The 16,278-nt window shown below is 42.5% G+C and overlaps 1 protein-coding gene across 2 annotated transcripts in view; it reads right to left on the bottom strand.

Annotated features, from left to right (window-relative positions):
• Prosap (prosap) overlaps positions 1-15,558 on the bottom strand; it is a 394,561-nt gene extending 379,003 nt beyond the window's left edge. For both annotated transcript variants that reach the window (XM_065229416.1, XM_065229418.1), the window contains exon 1: positions 13,958-15,558. The gene's annotated coding sequence lies outside the window, so the exon portion shown is untranslated. The remainder of the gene's footprint in view (positions 1-13,957) is intronic.
• Positions 15,559-16,278: the final 720 nt, after the last annotated feature.

Below are 16,278 nucleotides of genomic sequence, written 5' to 3'. Positions count from 1 at the left end.
GTTATTAATTGAGAGCTTTCGATGCCTGTTCCATTTTTGCATTAGTATAATTGTGTGGCAAGTGCAATCATACTTTATGCACCGGATAGTCAAGAAATTTTCCAAACCCGAAAAATTCCTAGACCGGAACGGGAGGCTCTTTTCGAGATGGTAGACCTACTAAAATAATAAGTGTTTAACTTCAACATTGTTGACAAAACCACACTGCTGTATTATGGACGATGAAACATACGTGAAAGCGGACTTTAAACAAATTCGAGGAAACCAGTATGTGACTGCAAAAGACAAGTTCCTCAGGGGAAACAGCAAGTGTCGAAGTTCCCCAAGAAATTCATGACTTGGCAGGCGATTTGTTCGTGCGGAAAACGGAGCAAAGCCTTTCGTAACAACTACAACCATAAATGGCCAAGTCTACATGAATGAGTGCCTGAAGAAACGACTGCTTCCGTATCTCAAATCACACAAACATTTCCACAATTTTTTGGCCGGATCTAGCCTCTTGCCACTACTCCAAGGACGTTCTGGAGTGGTAAAAGACCAATGGGGATAATTTCGTGCCGAAGCATCTCAATCCCCCAAACACACTGGAGTTGCGGCCGATCGAAAGATACTGGGCTTTACTGAAGCACGAACTCCGTAAGCATCTGAAATGTTGAAATCAGGGTTAAAAGCAGATTTTTCGATTTAACCGTTGTATAAAACCTTTAAGGGTGGAATTAGGAAGACAGTTTAGGCATTCTGATTTGGGGAAGAAATCGAGTGAAATAAAGATACGTAAACCAAGCTTAGTATTACATTCCCTGAAAATTTCATGACAATCGGTTGAGAGACCTATTTTTGGCGAGTACTTCTAAGTGATGCAATTTAACTGTGGACACCCTTTAATATTAGGAAAGTCCAGATAGTTTTCAGAATGTGTCTACAGGTCATCCCACTCTCTCCAACTCCATTGTTGGCGCTCTTTTGAGTATCAAGAACCACATTATCCGCACCTGAACATCATCCGATCCGCCCCAGTCCGCCCCCACGTGTGTAGGTGGATTCATTCAGTTTATTATCCATCGTAAGCCATTTCGGACACATTTCTCGTCCGAATCCCAAGCGTAATACAATCGCCGATCAGAGTGCCACAAGGCATTCGATTACGACAAAACCCACGAACGTCGAGGTTGCACTTGATGTTTACCCACCGACCGGCAAACACCACGACTGGTTCCTCAAACGACGAACGGTGTGCTTATTTATGCAAATCACGGTAGCGTTTTACACTGCGTCGTCGTAGGAGTCCCACTCTGGCGTTGTAGGACCCCATTTCTTCGCTCACGGTACAACAGCACTCAGCAGTAAGCCTTGAAAACGAACGATCAAGTGGGAATCGACATCATACCCATCCATCCATGTAGGCGTTGTCACGTCCGTCAGCGAACCTGATCTCATTGTATGCTACGTGAGATTCCATTCCGATGATCGTGTCACCGCAACCAGGGAGTTGACCTTCGCACCATCAATTGAAAAGGCCAAAAACCAAAGCAGAATGCATAAACGTCAAAATGAAAATTAAAAAAAAAACGATCCGTCCGACGATCCGTTGACGTGGAATAAATTACCCTCAATTGAACGTCGCCGAGAGTGGATTCCTCGGAAAGCTGTGAGCAATGAGCTATTGGGTCTTTCCATGCCGGTTTCGATTTCTGCTCTTTTTTTTTTGTGACACCACACAAGTCGAAGCCTAATCATCATCGTCGAGAGTGGCAAGTTGTAAAAATTGCATAATCGATCGAAAACCGGCTCGCATTCTGATTGACTGTCTGTGTGATGGATGAACGTGCAAAGGGTCACCACCGGGAGGGCGATTGCCGCCAAGGCTCCGACGGTGGTGGCGGCGGCGGCGGCGGCGGATCTCCATGTAGTGCTCAATCAAGAGACGCTGGCTACAGCCTCCTTTTCCATCGACGCATAATAATAACAACAACAACAACAACAAGAACGGCGACGACGACGACATGGTGGATTGAATTGATTGCGCGTGCTGCATAATCGAAGGCATCAAGAGAGGTATGCACATGCACAAGTATGGAATGGAGCGCCTTTGATCGTTCTTTTTGATAGTCAGGGGTGTATTAAGGTTGTCTAGATCCATAAAATAACGAAGCTTATTTTTGAACAATTTTCGAACAAAATTTTCGAAAATATAGTTGAAATGATGCTTATACATACTGAAAAACCAAAGTGATTGCATTTATGCTAATGTTCTAAAAAAATACCATAAATTCTCTCTTTTTAGAGATCTCAACAGGTGTCCCTCCTTAAGACAACATTTTGTTTTCTTGATTTTAACCGAAGTCAAAGCTCTTGTTTGATTCATGACATATTTTTTATTTGTTCAGTACTCTCTTAAGTATCTTGTCTGAAAATATAAAGTTATTTGTTATAACAGTTAAAAAAGAATTGCAGCAGCTACTCAGGGATGTCGAACAAATTTCCAATCCGAAAGATTTCCTAGACCGCACAGGGAACCATACTGACCGCCTCCGACTTGATAATATCGTGATGGAAAACCTCAGGGTCCCTAAAAGTGCCTTAAACCCCCTACACACAACCCATCGTCATAATAGCAAAATTCGTCACCAGCAGCGTCAATCGACCTCGCCACAGCTGCACCAATCTGCAAGATCACTTCACTCTACTCTTATGCATGCGTATGACTCGTATGAACGCCACCACCACCATCACCAGATCCCAAGTCTCAGACACAGACAACGCAGTCCATCGAATCAACCCTTTGCCGAGCTTGCACCGGGGCTACCTTGCCAAGGCAACCGCGGGACAGCAAACGCATGCATCAACACCGATCACCGAAACCGAGAAACCTGTTTCTGCGAGACAAGAAGTGGTCGGTTCGGTAGGGTACCTTTCGTACCCTTCGCGCCATTTGCCTGATCAGTCAGACTTTCGTGAGATGAATTTTTCACCAAGTCTCGCTGCAGTTCTGCGACGGTTGATTCCCGACCAAATATGGCCCGCCAATCACCGCGGCTTCACAACTTCAAACAGAAATGCCAACGCAATGGCTCACGCGGAATGAATCCTTTCCCTCGGTGACGAAATCAAGGTTTTGAAGTTTCGACATTTTTCGGTGCGATATTTGCGATGTCCGATTTGGTCGTTTGTGTTTATCGATGATGATGATGATGATGAAGTTGCTAGAGATGTGGCTGACAGGTTTGCACAGCACCGTCTGCTTCATTCATTGTGGGCACAGGTGGCCGGTAGTCGGTCGTGGTGACATCATTCTCCAGCAAAGCAGTCAACTTCGGCTGGGAACTGAGAACGTGCTGCCGGAGCGGTTTCGATTCGAATCGATACGTTATTATCTTCTGTGAGCAAATAGAATGAGTCCTGGCTCAAACTGCGACGCTCAAGTGTAAAACATGTAGCAATTTGCCGGCGCATGTTCCGTCAAGTAGAGGAGAGCCAACACACCTCCTATTAGTAGTGTGGCGGCGTTTGAAACTCGAACAATATTTAGATTCGGTTGAATTGGATGCGATAAGTGTACCTAGACCTACCTACGTGGTGCTTATGCGATAAGTTCTTTGCGTGGAATGCAGCCACAAACAAGGGAACAGGTTTCAGTGTTGTGTCTTCCACGGTTAGAGCTCAACTTATTTCGTGCGTACAGAATTTAATGTATGCTGACGAAAGATAAGAGTGGCAAACATAGATATTTAAAAGTGTCGCAAGGTCGATAATGAACCGACATTGCTCCGCGATTGAGCTCCGTTTTGACAATGGTTGTTAGCTAAAAACAATTCTAGATAGAGCTGGAATTAGGGCGTAACAGCTTTTGTAAACAATTACTTCTCTCGTTGATTTCTAGCAACACAAGGCACGCATACACACACCAACATATCCATCGGGTAGGGGCAGTCTTCCCCTATTCGATGGTAGTGTTGATTTGCCAGGGAGAGTCATGCCTTAATTATTAAGGGTTGTGTCCCAAGCAGGACTACTAGATTATTTTTTTGCTTAGTTAGGCCGGAACAAATCACAAGTTTTTCTTTTGTCACTCGATGTTCGCAGGGGCATTAATGGGCACAAATGTTCATACTTAGTTAGAATACCTTCATGGTTCCTATACATGAAGAATCCTGGAGACACCCGAACGGTCCTCCGGCAGATCCGGAACATCCGTAAAAGTGGTCAATCCACGAAACTGAGTCAAGAGCTCCGCGTTTTTTTTTAAACATTAGGAACTGTGATATAAGACAGAATTTATGGTCGTGACAAAAACATAGGACCGTCCTTCGGAAGATACGGAAAATCCGTAAAAGTGGTTCAGGGGCTGTTTATTAACTATGTAGACAGTTTTTATTGGATTCTTGACCCCCCCCCCTGCGTAGACAATTGTCTATACAAAATTTTAAAAATTTGTATGTGCCATGGATAATTGCTTGCCCCCCTGAACTGTCTACGTAGTTTATGAACAGCCCCTCAGTGTTTTTTTATATCACAGTGTTTAAAAAAGAACTGCAGAGCTCTAGGATCAATTTTACAGATTGACGCAGTTAACGGTTTTTTCACAGTTTCATGGATGAACCGGATCTTCTGGAGGACGGGCCAATGGCCATCCAGGTTCATGTTGATGTCTCGACCCTAAATTCTATCATATATCACAGTTCGAAGTATTTTCGACAAAACTATGGAGCTCTAGAATCAGTATCATGGATGGACCACTTTTACGGCGGACGGTCCCATGGTCATTCGGATCCATGTTTATATTAAGACCCCACATTCATTCTAATATGACGGTTCCAAGTGTTTTCGAAAAAACCGTGGAACTCTTGAATTAATGTTATGGCTTGCTTGCTTGCCATCAGGCTAAAGCCTTGTCCTCTGCTGTCCGAAGAAGTCATCTCCAGTGGACGATGGATGGTTCTCCCAGCAGCTGGTGAAATTTGTGGTTCATTCGCCTCCTTGACGTTCCGTCATCCATCTGCACTCCACCGTAGATGGTACGCAACACCTTCCGTTCGAAAACACCAAGGGCGCGTTAGTCCTCCACGAGCATAGTCCAGGTCTCGTGGCCGTATAGGACCACCACCGGTCTAATCAGCGTCTTGTAGATAGTCAACTTCGGCGGAGAATTTTATTCGACCGGAGCGTCCTCCGGAGTCCAAAGTAGGCACAATTCCTTGCCATTATGCGTCTTCGAATGTCTCTGCTGGTATCATTTCCGGCGGTCACCAGTGAGCCCAAATACACGAACTCATCGACCACCTCGAATTTGAACTCGGGGTGGGAGGCTAACATTGTCTTCCCTAGAACCTCTTCCTCTCATGCATTTCGTCTTTGATGCGTTGATGGCAAGTCTAATCCGCCTAGCTTCAGCCTTCAGTCTGATGTACGTTTCCGCCATCGTCTCAAAGTTCCGTGCCATGATGTCGATGTCATCGGCGAAACCAAGAAGCTGGATAGACTTCCTGAAGATCTTGCTTCTAACTGCTATTCAACAGACACGAAGTCCATCACCTTGCCGTAGCCCCCTTCGAGATTCAAAGGGACTCGAGAGTGTCCCCGATACTCGAACAACGCACATCACTCGATCCATCGTCGTCTTGACCAATCGCGTCAGTTTATCCGGAAATCCGTACTCGTGCATAATCTGCCATAGCTGTTCTCGATCGATTGTATCGTATGCGGATTTGAAATCGATGAACAAATGATGTGTGGACAACCTGCCGAATCGCGAATATGAACCCATGAATCCCACCTGGTATTGCCCCACGAACTATCTTGCAAATGGTGACAGGCGGTGGCATAGAATTTGGGAGAGTACCTTGTAGGCGGTGTTCAACAGTGTGATCGCGCGGTAGTTGCAGAAATCCAACTTGTCGCCCTTTTTGTAGATTGGGCATACGACACCTTCCATCCACTCCTCCGGTAATAACTCCTCCTCCCAAATCTTGGCAATTACCTAGTGTAGCGCTCTAGCCAGTGCTTCACCACCGTATTTTAATAGCTCACTCGGTAGTTGATCTACACCAGTTGCTTTGTTGTTCTTCAGCCGACCGTTCTCCTCTTCAACTTCTTGAAGATCAGGGGCCGGTAGCCATTCGTCTTCTGCACGTGCTCCAAGGTCTGTTGCCGTGCCACCTTCGTTTTCTGCTGCTTCACCGTTGAGGTGCTCGTCATAGTACTGTTTCCACCTCTCAATTTTATGGAGTGACCATTTTACGGATGTTGTTGATCTTCCGGACGACGGTTCCTTGGCTATCTAGGTACATGTTTATGTCACGACCCCAAATTCATTCTTATATCACAGTTCCTAACCTTTATTTTTTTTTAAATACTGCGGAGCTCTAGGATCAGTTAAATAGATTGACCTCTTTTATGGATGTTCTGGACTTACCAGAGGGGATCCATGTTTATGTCACGACCCCAAATATTTTTTTATATCACAGTTCCTAATGTTTAAAAAAAAAAAACCGCGGAGATCTAGGATCAGGTTCATGGATTGACTACTTTTACAGATGTTCCGGATTTTTCGCTAAATTACAGATCTTGCGCCACTTGCAAAACCCTATAAACACACCATTCAAAAAAACGTGTAACAACTCTTTTCGCATTTTAAAAAAGTAGACGACTCTATTTTCAATTTTTTTGCAATCAAAATCATCTACCGACCCTAGGAATTCTTAAGGTACCACATTTTTTTTTAATTCATTAAGAAATGGTTAAGTTATGCCATTGCAAACTTGCCGTTACACGTTTTTCGGAGGCTTCGTAGTCGGCGTAAAGTTTTTTAACCCACCGTATTCGGAGTGTTAATAAATGTTGTCAAACTGTTTGCTGACGTTGACGCTGAGCTAGTTCAGGAAGCTGCAAACTTTGACTGCTGCAACAATCTATAAAAAATTTCCTTCACGGTGTCGATTCAGTTCCTCTCTTCGCTCGGATGTCTATCAAATCAATCAAATGACGTAGAATTTAAAGCGAATGCTTTATCAAAGTAGTTCGCGATGTCTTGGAGAATACTTCAAAGTCATTTGTCATTGTCGGTTTGTAAAAAACAATGCAAAATGCTTGAAAAAGCCAACAAAAATTCCAAAAATACCGGTTTTTTATCGTAGAAAAACCGGTATTTCGGGATTGTAAAATAGCACGGTAGTACCGGTAAAACCGGTTAATCAACCCTAGTATGGATTCAGCAAGGTCCATTAGGTATGAGCCGAAATGCAATTTGGCAGATCCGAAAAACCAAATTTCTATGAAAATACGTATGTATTCAGCGATTCTATAAAATCTAATCCTATTTTTCAAAGGACGGAGCCAAAACCCAACTTGGCTGAACAGGAAGCCCAAACATCCATCAAAATACATATTTTTATGAATTTGAACTCGGTTTTCATAAAAATAAAAATAAATCAACCCTGACGCATGGATTCAGCAAGATCCATTCTATAAAATCCAAGTCTATTTTTCAAAGATCGGAGCTGAAATTCAACTTGGCAGAACAGAAAATCACTGTTTCTATAAAAAAAAACGTACTTTTGTGAATTTAAACTCGGTTTTCTCAAAAATTGAGAAATTCAACCCTCACGTATGGATTCAGCAAGTTCTATTCTATAAAATATACAAGCCTATTTGGCAAAGATAGGAGCCAAGGCAACACGACCTCATCAAGTAATTCTTTCTTCAAATTTGTGCTAGCGCTTTCTGGGGAATTTTCCATGGAATTTCAAGTAGATAGGATCCTTAAAGAGGGGTCTAGTGATTTCAGAAAAGGAATTAAGCGTTGGACAAAATATATGTGTTGCCAAAAACGAGAAGGCACTGTATTAACCAAGTTCGTCCTTCACGTATGGATTCAGCAAGTTCATTCTATAAAATCCAAGCACAAATGTCAAACGATAGAACCGAAGTCCAACCTGGCTTCTGAAAAATCTACCATAAAAAAAGTAGAAGGGTCTGTGTCTAGGGGCACGAACGGAAGCTTGACGTAGGACCGCTAGTGGACGGAATAAATGTGAAGAGCATTTAGTTCTTTTAATTGATCAATTATCTATTATTTCAACTCTCTCCGGTTTTTGAATTGTAGGTGTACCAAATTTGTAGTAACTTTTTTCAAAGAGAAAGTTGATTAAAAGAATCAATCAAAATCACTTGCACCCCTGCTTCCAAGTTTGGTTACAAGATTACAACTCTGGAGAGCATTTTGTGTGGTCGTTGGGGGCTTGTGGTCCTGAATATGGACAAACAAGCACAGATAAATTCTATTCCAACTCTTTACTGATGTAAGCTTGATGGCCCCTCATGGCCACTTACGCTTGGCGTGTTTAGTGTAGGTGACAGCATCACGGACCTCATTTTCCAGGAACACCTTCAGCACACCTCGATCAGATCAGACCGGAGATACGTTTGACACCACCACGGCGAGCCAGACGACCGATGGCGGTTATCTTGAAGAACTTTGCGATGACGCTTGGCACCTCCTTTACCAGACCTTTTCCTCCTTTGCCACGACCAGTCACAGTCAATTGTTGCTTGTTAGGGGTATGAAGGAGTGGACTAGCCACCACCTTCCTACTGCTGCTATTGCTGTTCATCACGCCGTCCGAAGCGAAAATGAGCTAATGCCATACAGCAGCGCTCTTTTATATCTTTTCAGGTTAAAGCAGAATGGTGTGCAACCAAGTGGTATAAAAGCTACAAAGACTCCTCCCATTATGAGTAGTTTGCTATCAAGTAGCGACACTGGCTCTTTTCCTTTTGCGTACACGGCGAATGAGAACGACCCAAATTTGAGTTTAGAACACTCATAATCGCCAAAAGTGCAGGAACTCAGCGATGAGTAAATTTGTCTCATGGTTTCCTGTGGAAAACCTAAAAAATCTGCCAGAAAATGAGGAAATTGACGAAAATTTTATTCAGCCTCGGAGTAGTACCAATAGACTGAGTGAATCCAATCTTTACTTTTCTCAAATTCGGGAATTTTTCGCTGGAAAAACCTGAAAAAACCGGGGAAAACATGAGGCAAATTTACTCATCACTGAGTAAAGCTCAAATTTGGGTCGATCTCATTCGCCGTGATATCACCTTGAAAGATATCGGCGCCAGTGGTTAGCGTGATTACCTCTCACCCCAGCAGGCCTGGGTCCAATCTCAGTCGGCGCCACCGGCATGTTCTAAGGCATAACATCTCTGATCACGCCTTCCTTCGGGAAGTAAAGCCGTTGGTCCCCGGTTGAGTTGATGGGTCGATTGGTAGGGTCCAGGTGTGGGAGCTGCCTCCCTGGCGTCGGCAGCATTGGAGCTCAGTACGAAAAACAAATTTCGCGTCACTTTTCAATAGGTCCTATCTACATTGATCGATTCTCTTCATCGACACTCTCTTTCGTAAATAACTCAGCTTCACAAATGTTTCCTGTCAAGACGGCCGAACTAGATGCTAGATTGTTGCTTCTTCCATCGAAAATATCCGGCCGTGGCGATTCAAAGTTGATCAAGGTTGATCAAAATAATTTGTACCCCTGCTTCCAGTTTAATTACATGAGCATTTTGTGTGATTGGTGGCCCTGAACAGAGCCGTTTTGTTGCCAAATTGGTGATAATTTAACCTCCGAAACCAAACAGAGTGCGTCTCTGTCATTTCAAAACGTAGATGACATCCAGGGCCGCTTACGCTTGGCGTGTTTAGTGTAGGTGACAGCATCACGGATCTCATTTTTCAGGAACACCTTCAGTACACCTCGTAAATCAGACCGGAGATACGTCAGACACCGCCACGGCGAGCCAGACGGCGTTTGGTGTTGACTATGGCGATGAGTGTGCAAAATATTACGCAATTCCATCCTCCCTATTCGCACGCGCCCGAGGATCGGAGGCGAATGCCACTTCGACTTGTTTCGTCTACTTACTACTCTCTGACGACTGTGCTGGGGAAGCAGCATATGCATGTAGGTAATTGGTGGATTTGTTAGTTATTTCAACGCTTCTGGACAATGCTTTACATTTACCACTGTTTCAATAGTTTGTTGTTGAAAATAAATAGTCGGAAGCATTGTTATCGATGCGTAGCCATATTTCTGATCGATTGGTGATAAATCTATTGAAATTGAACCAGGGCAGCTGAGTTATTAACGTTCAAAATCTTTCTTAATTTGTTACATGTTCCATTTTCGGTTTTCACAGACGTAGTCCTACGTCAAAAATAAATAAAACCGTGAAATACCCGTCTACACAGCCGATAAAAGTAACTCAATACCTGATTCGGATTCAACTCACAATTGCATTACATTGGGCACACCCGTTGAATAAATTCAAAGTGAGAGCAATGCAATTTTAGCTATTCAACGGGGTTTTACGGTATTCAAGAAGTATTTCCGAGAAAATCGAGGAAAAATAAAGCAACCCCTTTTTTGGAAATTTTGAGACGAATTCGACTCAATTTTGACGTAATATCATTGAACATGTACTAGTGTGCTCATAGACTTAAAAGACGTGATTTTTTTTCATTTTTTTCCAAGCTGGCTTTTGAGGAAAATTTTACTCACTTTCTAGTATTTTGAAGGAAATCCTACTCAATTTTGAGTTAGTCTCATCGACAACCGTCACATCCCCAGACGATCTGAAGCAAAACGTACAGGTAAGCTCTTTTATAACCTCGCAAAAGGTCGTCTCTCTGTTCTCTCGATAGGCATAGCAAGCGAGCACGTGAAAAGTTTGATCAATTTTCAATAGTTTGCTAATGATAAATTAATATAATCTATATACCAAACAAATCTTACATCAATTCTGAATCAAAGGGTGTGAAAAGAATATAAATCCATCAATAAATAACCAAGTTATAAGCGTTTAAAACCTAACACTATTTCATTGCACAATTTTTTTATTTGTAAATTTTTCTTACACATCCGTAAAACTCTATTGTTTTACACGTTACTATATAGTCATTTTAGATGTTTTGTCAAATTTAAGCAAATTTTGGAAATCTCCAATTAGAAAATGTCGATATGGGGTGAAATTGATCAACTCAAGATCAACAATTGAAAAGGCCCTGAACTCCATTTTGTAAACAAACCTTGTAAGGCCATTTTGTTGCGAACAGGTAGGGGAAATTCTCCTCTACCCGATTGTGTATTAGGTTTGCGAATGTAGGTTTTGGTTCACGAGAAAATTGCCTTACAAGGTTTGTTTACAAAATGGAGTTGAGGCCTTTTCAATTGTTGGTCTTGAACTCTTCAAATAGCTTCCCAGTGCATTCATAGTGGATGTGCTTTATGAATTTGGATTCCCTGAATCCGAATCAGAGGTTAGAATCCTTATTTATCTAGTTCGTTTATTTGGAAGGCGCCATCGCTTTAGCTTTACGGAGCCGATAATTCATTAACGAAATTCACTTATTTCTATGTCTAGTAAGAGTTGGGCCGAATACTCGCAGCTTACCCGAGGTTATAGGGGTACATTGTCGAAGGATATAATCAGGGGAGGAGATTGGGGATCGGGTTCCGTTGTCTCATCAGTATGTCATCGTTGTCGCCAGTATGAACGGCACACGCTTAGAAAAAATCATGTAAATTTAGGTGCTCTGAGAGTGACATATACGAGCGTCAATTTTGACATAAAGTTGAGTCATAACAGACACGAAATATAGCTCAATCAAACGTACTTTTCGTCGAGCAACGAACTTTTTAGTCTCGGAGCACTTAATATTACATGACATGTTTGTTTACGTCTCATCTTTTATGCCAAAGATGGATTCCGTCACATGTAAAATTAGTTATTTCTAAGTGTGTAGTGCGGTTCCAGATTCGTCTGCAGTTCGACCGGCTATGCTGACCAGTGTCCGACGATAAGACTCATCGAGACGTCGTTAGAATCCTTGTGCAAAGTGTATTTCTAGCACAAATACCAAAAGAGAATTCTTAAAATTAACAGTTGCGCCTAAATGCAGGCAATTCGTTAATAAATCGTTAGAAATTGGACGAAATTACTCTTTATCTCTACTAATTTATCTGATTCAAATTCAGGGACATTCAGTGTAGCCAAAAAAACCACTGATGGCAACAGTTGAAGCTCTCGAATGGTGATGTTGTAAGCTACTGAGCGCCAGTAAAATCAAATTTAAATGTATACACAAAAATATGCATTTTGGATCATTAGAGTCCATTGATGAAATACTAGGGTGGCTCTAATGTTGGCCTGTGGATCTAAGATTGGGCCCATCGCAAAAAATCTGCTATTTTTCAATTTTATCTAGCTGAACGCGATTCTAATGGATATTTTTGGTCGCTATTGAAAATTTAGTCGATTGCTGCATTTATGTATGGGCCCAAATAAGTTCTATAAGGAAAAGCTAGAAAAGCAATGCATTTGGATCAATTTCACCTCCGTGATCAATTTGCAAAGTTCTGTAACATCTCATAAATAGAAAAATGTCCATAGTATTCGACTGAATCGGTAAGTTTTGTGATTTCCAGATTAAGGCTAACAGCAGTGATGGCATATTCTTTAGCAAATGGATATTTTTCCGCTCTCATGCGCTTTCACGCTTGATATTGATTTTACAGGCTCCTTTGCTATTGCGAGACTATTCACAACGTGTAAAGCTGAAGCTAAGAGTCTAACGATTCCGTTGCCCCTCGTTTTCTTAGAAAGAGAAGTTATAATGATGCTATCTCTTTTTTCTCTTCACTTCACTAGGCAAGTCATTTGATCAACTCAGTTGAATTCAATTGGCTTGAAAAGTTGAGCCTGGTTCAACTTTTTTTCAATTCAAGTGAGTTGAATTCAACTGACTTGATCAATTGACTTGCCCTGTCTAAACCCAGCTTTTTGGAAGTTTTCGGTTGCGGTCGGGTGAAAAGCAAAAATCATGAAACTCAATCCCACCACCCACCTTGGTGAGATTTGCAGCTGGTGAGTTTTGTTAGCTTGATATTCCGAGCTGCGATATCACAGCTTGCAATGTCAACAGCAGTTGTTTGCGCGTGATCATGTTATTTGATGAGATATGATTTTTTGATATTTTCCCAACACTGGTCAACAGTCTTATGAAATACCAAAACGAACATAGATTCGGCCGCTTCGAAGCTATCGCTTCAGGACGGCAACGTCAAACCGAGAGAGTTGAAATCCAAGACTGCTGAGCCATCATCCGAGAAACACAAATACATAATTCTGGGACTAGGCAAAACATTTTAAATTCTAATCTTGGAATGAAAAATCTGCAGAATTTTCAAGGTTCAGAGGCCTGAAAAAAAATACGATCTCGGATTAATACATTGCAGTTCCACGGCAAAGGACGGATCGGTAAATCTTGACCTTTTCCGATTTGCATAATTGTTTGTGGTGGGCAATGATTCACATTTTTGCTAAAATTCGGCTATTTTGGATCTTGTAAAGTTTTCATCTGGTTCTATGAGATATTATAATAATTTTCATATGTAAGATGCAAGAAGAACAGGAGGTAAGGTTTGTGTATGACTCATAGAATCTGTTAATTTTGCTTTCAGAAGGTAACAATTAGCGATTAGCTATAACAAAGAGTACTTACTCATCGCGATTACTCATTGCAGCTAAAATAGCTAATTGTGACCCTCTGAAAGCAAAATTGACAGATTCTTTGAAGTTCATAGTTTCACAATTTCGAAAAGTAGCATTTTAGCCCCCATAACATAATGAGGTTTTATCGGATATTCCAAATTCTATTCAGTTCTTAAGCTTTCTTCTTATTGAAAGTTACGATTCTCAGTTAATCTCAAAGTCGCAAATCTCATTCAATTTAAAATTCAAATTTGAGTGTACCTGGAAAAGCCGTACCCCTCAGTTAAACCGCAGCTGTCAAACTTCTCCGAACACCCTCAAAAGTGCGACCGACTTTCGACGACCTTGTCTTCGCACACTTTGGGCAAACCACCACCACCCAAGTCCTAGTCCTTGAATGTCAATTTACCTGTTTGATTGTTTGTTGTTGCTTGCTGGTTGCTATTCCTCGGTGCACCGTTTTCTCGTTGTTTGGCGTTCGAATTCGGTGGAAGAACCAGTTCCGATCGTTACCAGTTTCAAAAGACCGCAGCCCAATATAGCAGTAACGGTAAATGTAATCCAATTGTTGTCGTGCGCTGTCAAAAACTGTTCACTTGTTCTTCGATGACTTCCAACTGTACTGAGCGGTTGAACGCTTCGTTTTCTCTCGAATTTGTTTCACACTTGTTTCCTGAGATTTAATTAAGCTCCCAAACAAAATTCACCATAAATCATCTCACTCGATCATATACTTTTTTTTTCAGCAACTCGCTTGCCTGATCGCTTGGCCGTACAGACCCGAGCGAGGGGGGTACCGAAATGGCCAATCAATTCACCTTTTAATAGCACTCGTTTCGCGCATCTCTGGCGTAACTCTTGGCTGACGTAAAAAAATAAATAAAACCAAAATTTCACTCTCGTTAGCGAAGGGGGCAATTTTTCCGAAAACCTTTCTTCTGCTCAAAGCGGCCCGAAAAATATGAACATATGCACACTCGATTATTCAACTGATTGGCTCTCCGCTCCGGTAATGGGCCCTTTTCCGGCACTATTTTTCTTTTCTACTCGCAATTTAACTCCCGGCACATGTCGATCATTGCATATTTTTGCCTGCAGTTGGCGCTGATCGAAGCACTCCAATCGAAGTACACTGTTAAACAAATGGACCTTTAGTTGGAGGCTGTTGTCAGAAAAAGAAAAGCACAGCCTTCCTTCCTATCGCGCTGCGTTGCCCTTTTTGGCACACAAAGCCGACCAAAACATCCGAGTTATTGATTATTTTCTTCTGACAGGGCGAATAAAAAAAAAATACACATAATCCTCCGCACCGTTTGCCAGTGTTTGTGTGTCTGCCGTGTTTTCGACCAGACCAGACACGAAATTTTCCTTCACACTTTCCCGATCCCGGGATAAACAGAATCTAATTCCAATCAAACTTCCACTTGCCGTTCGCTGGCAGTAATTTGCTTCCTCTCCAAATTCGACGTACCTACATCGAAAATCCACTTTGTTGTAATTGAATTTCTTTTTCCTTCATCTCACACTCCGCTCAGAACGGACGAAGGAATCCTTTATTCACGAACACTCGCGCTGAAACATCCCGACCGATCAATGTGCACGCATGTGCACCGGTGTGCTGTGCGGCAATGGGGCGCACCACCACAAACACGACCGGGTATGTGCAAAATCTGTCAAAAATCCACCCTACGATATCAGTCACATCACGTCTTGAGTAGTCAACATCGAAGACGGCGACGGCGATGGGCGGCTAGAATCGTGTTCCAGCGGCAGCATCACCCACTCAAAAACAACGAACCGCACAAAATTCGATAGAAACGTCGGCGGCGGTGGCGGCGATGGTGGCGACGATGAGGCAAGGCACAAGGACGCCCTGTTACGCGCACACATACACTCACCAGCAGAGAGACGGTGAAAGAGCACTGTAAAAAAAATAAACACAATATGATTCTGAACTGCAAGTGCTTCGAAAACCGACACGCGCGAAAGTTGCTCCTTGCACACGCGAGTTTACCGAACGGAGTTCTAACTTGGACTGAAGCTCGCGGCTGCAGTGTGTCAGTTCAGTTGATCAGCTTCTTCCGCCAGTAGATGGAAGGAGAAAGAGATAAGTGCAGGCAGGAGTGTGATTGTTGGAATGAGACAACAGGAGCCGGTTGTTGGGGGGAGGGAGAGAGATGGAATTGAACGCTGATATGTGAGAAATGAGAGCGTGAGAGCGGAGAGGTGGTTGTGCTCTGGCCTGGGTTTTTCTCTGCGGGTGGATGCTCAGGTTTTGCACGGAGAGGTGTTGCAGGGATGCCAGAAGGTTTTAGAAAAAATCTTCAAAAAGATTAAAAATATTTCAGTATCACTTGAAGTCCTTTCATAAAAACTCTACGCAGTGGCCCTTCTTAATTAATTAATAACTTTTTGCACAATTTGATGTCAGAGAAACATATGAGCTTCTCTCATCGAAACTCTACAGTTTCACGATTTTGATACATGGGCCTCCCACAGGGCTGATGTTTAAGCCCCCTTTTGTACAACTCTTACGTCAGAAAAATTGTCGGTTGTCTTAGCGACAACTGCACGTTGAGACAGCTTACAGACGATGGCAAAGTGTCTATCACAGGGTCCAAAGGGGTCAACCTGCAAGGACCATTACAGGATACTGTCGTGACCATTTCACAACATTTCACTCAGCCACGAAAAGTCTTTCGGTAAAACACTTCTGGACGTATTCTTCCG

The sequence above is a fragment of the Ochlerotatus camptorhynchus genome, unplaced genomic scaffold, assembly GCF_037179485.1.
Source record: "Ochlerotatus camptorhynchus isolate MF236.1 unplaced genomic scaffold, CSIRO-AGI_Acam_v1.1 ptg000314l, whole genome shotgun sequence".
Taxonomy (NCBI): domain Eukaryota; kingdom Metazoa; phylum Arthropoda; class Insecta; order Diptera; family Culicidae; genus Ochlerotatus; species Ochlerotatus camptorhynchus.
The sequence above is the reverse complement of the archived record's forward strand: the minus strand, read 5'-3'. Positions and strand labels throughout refer to the sequence as shown.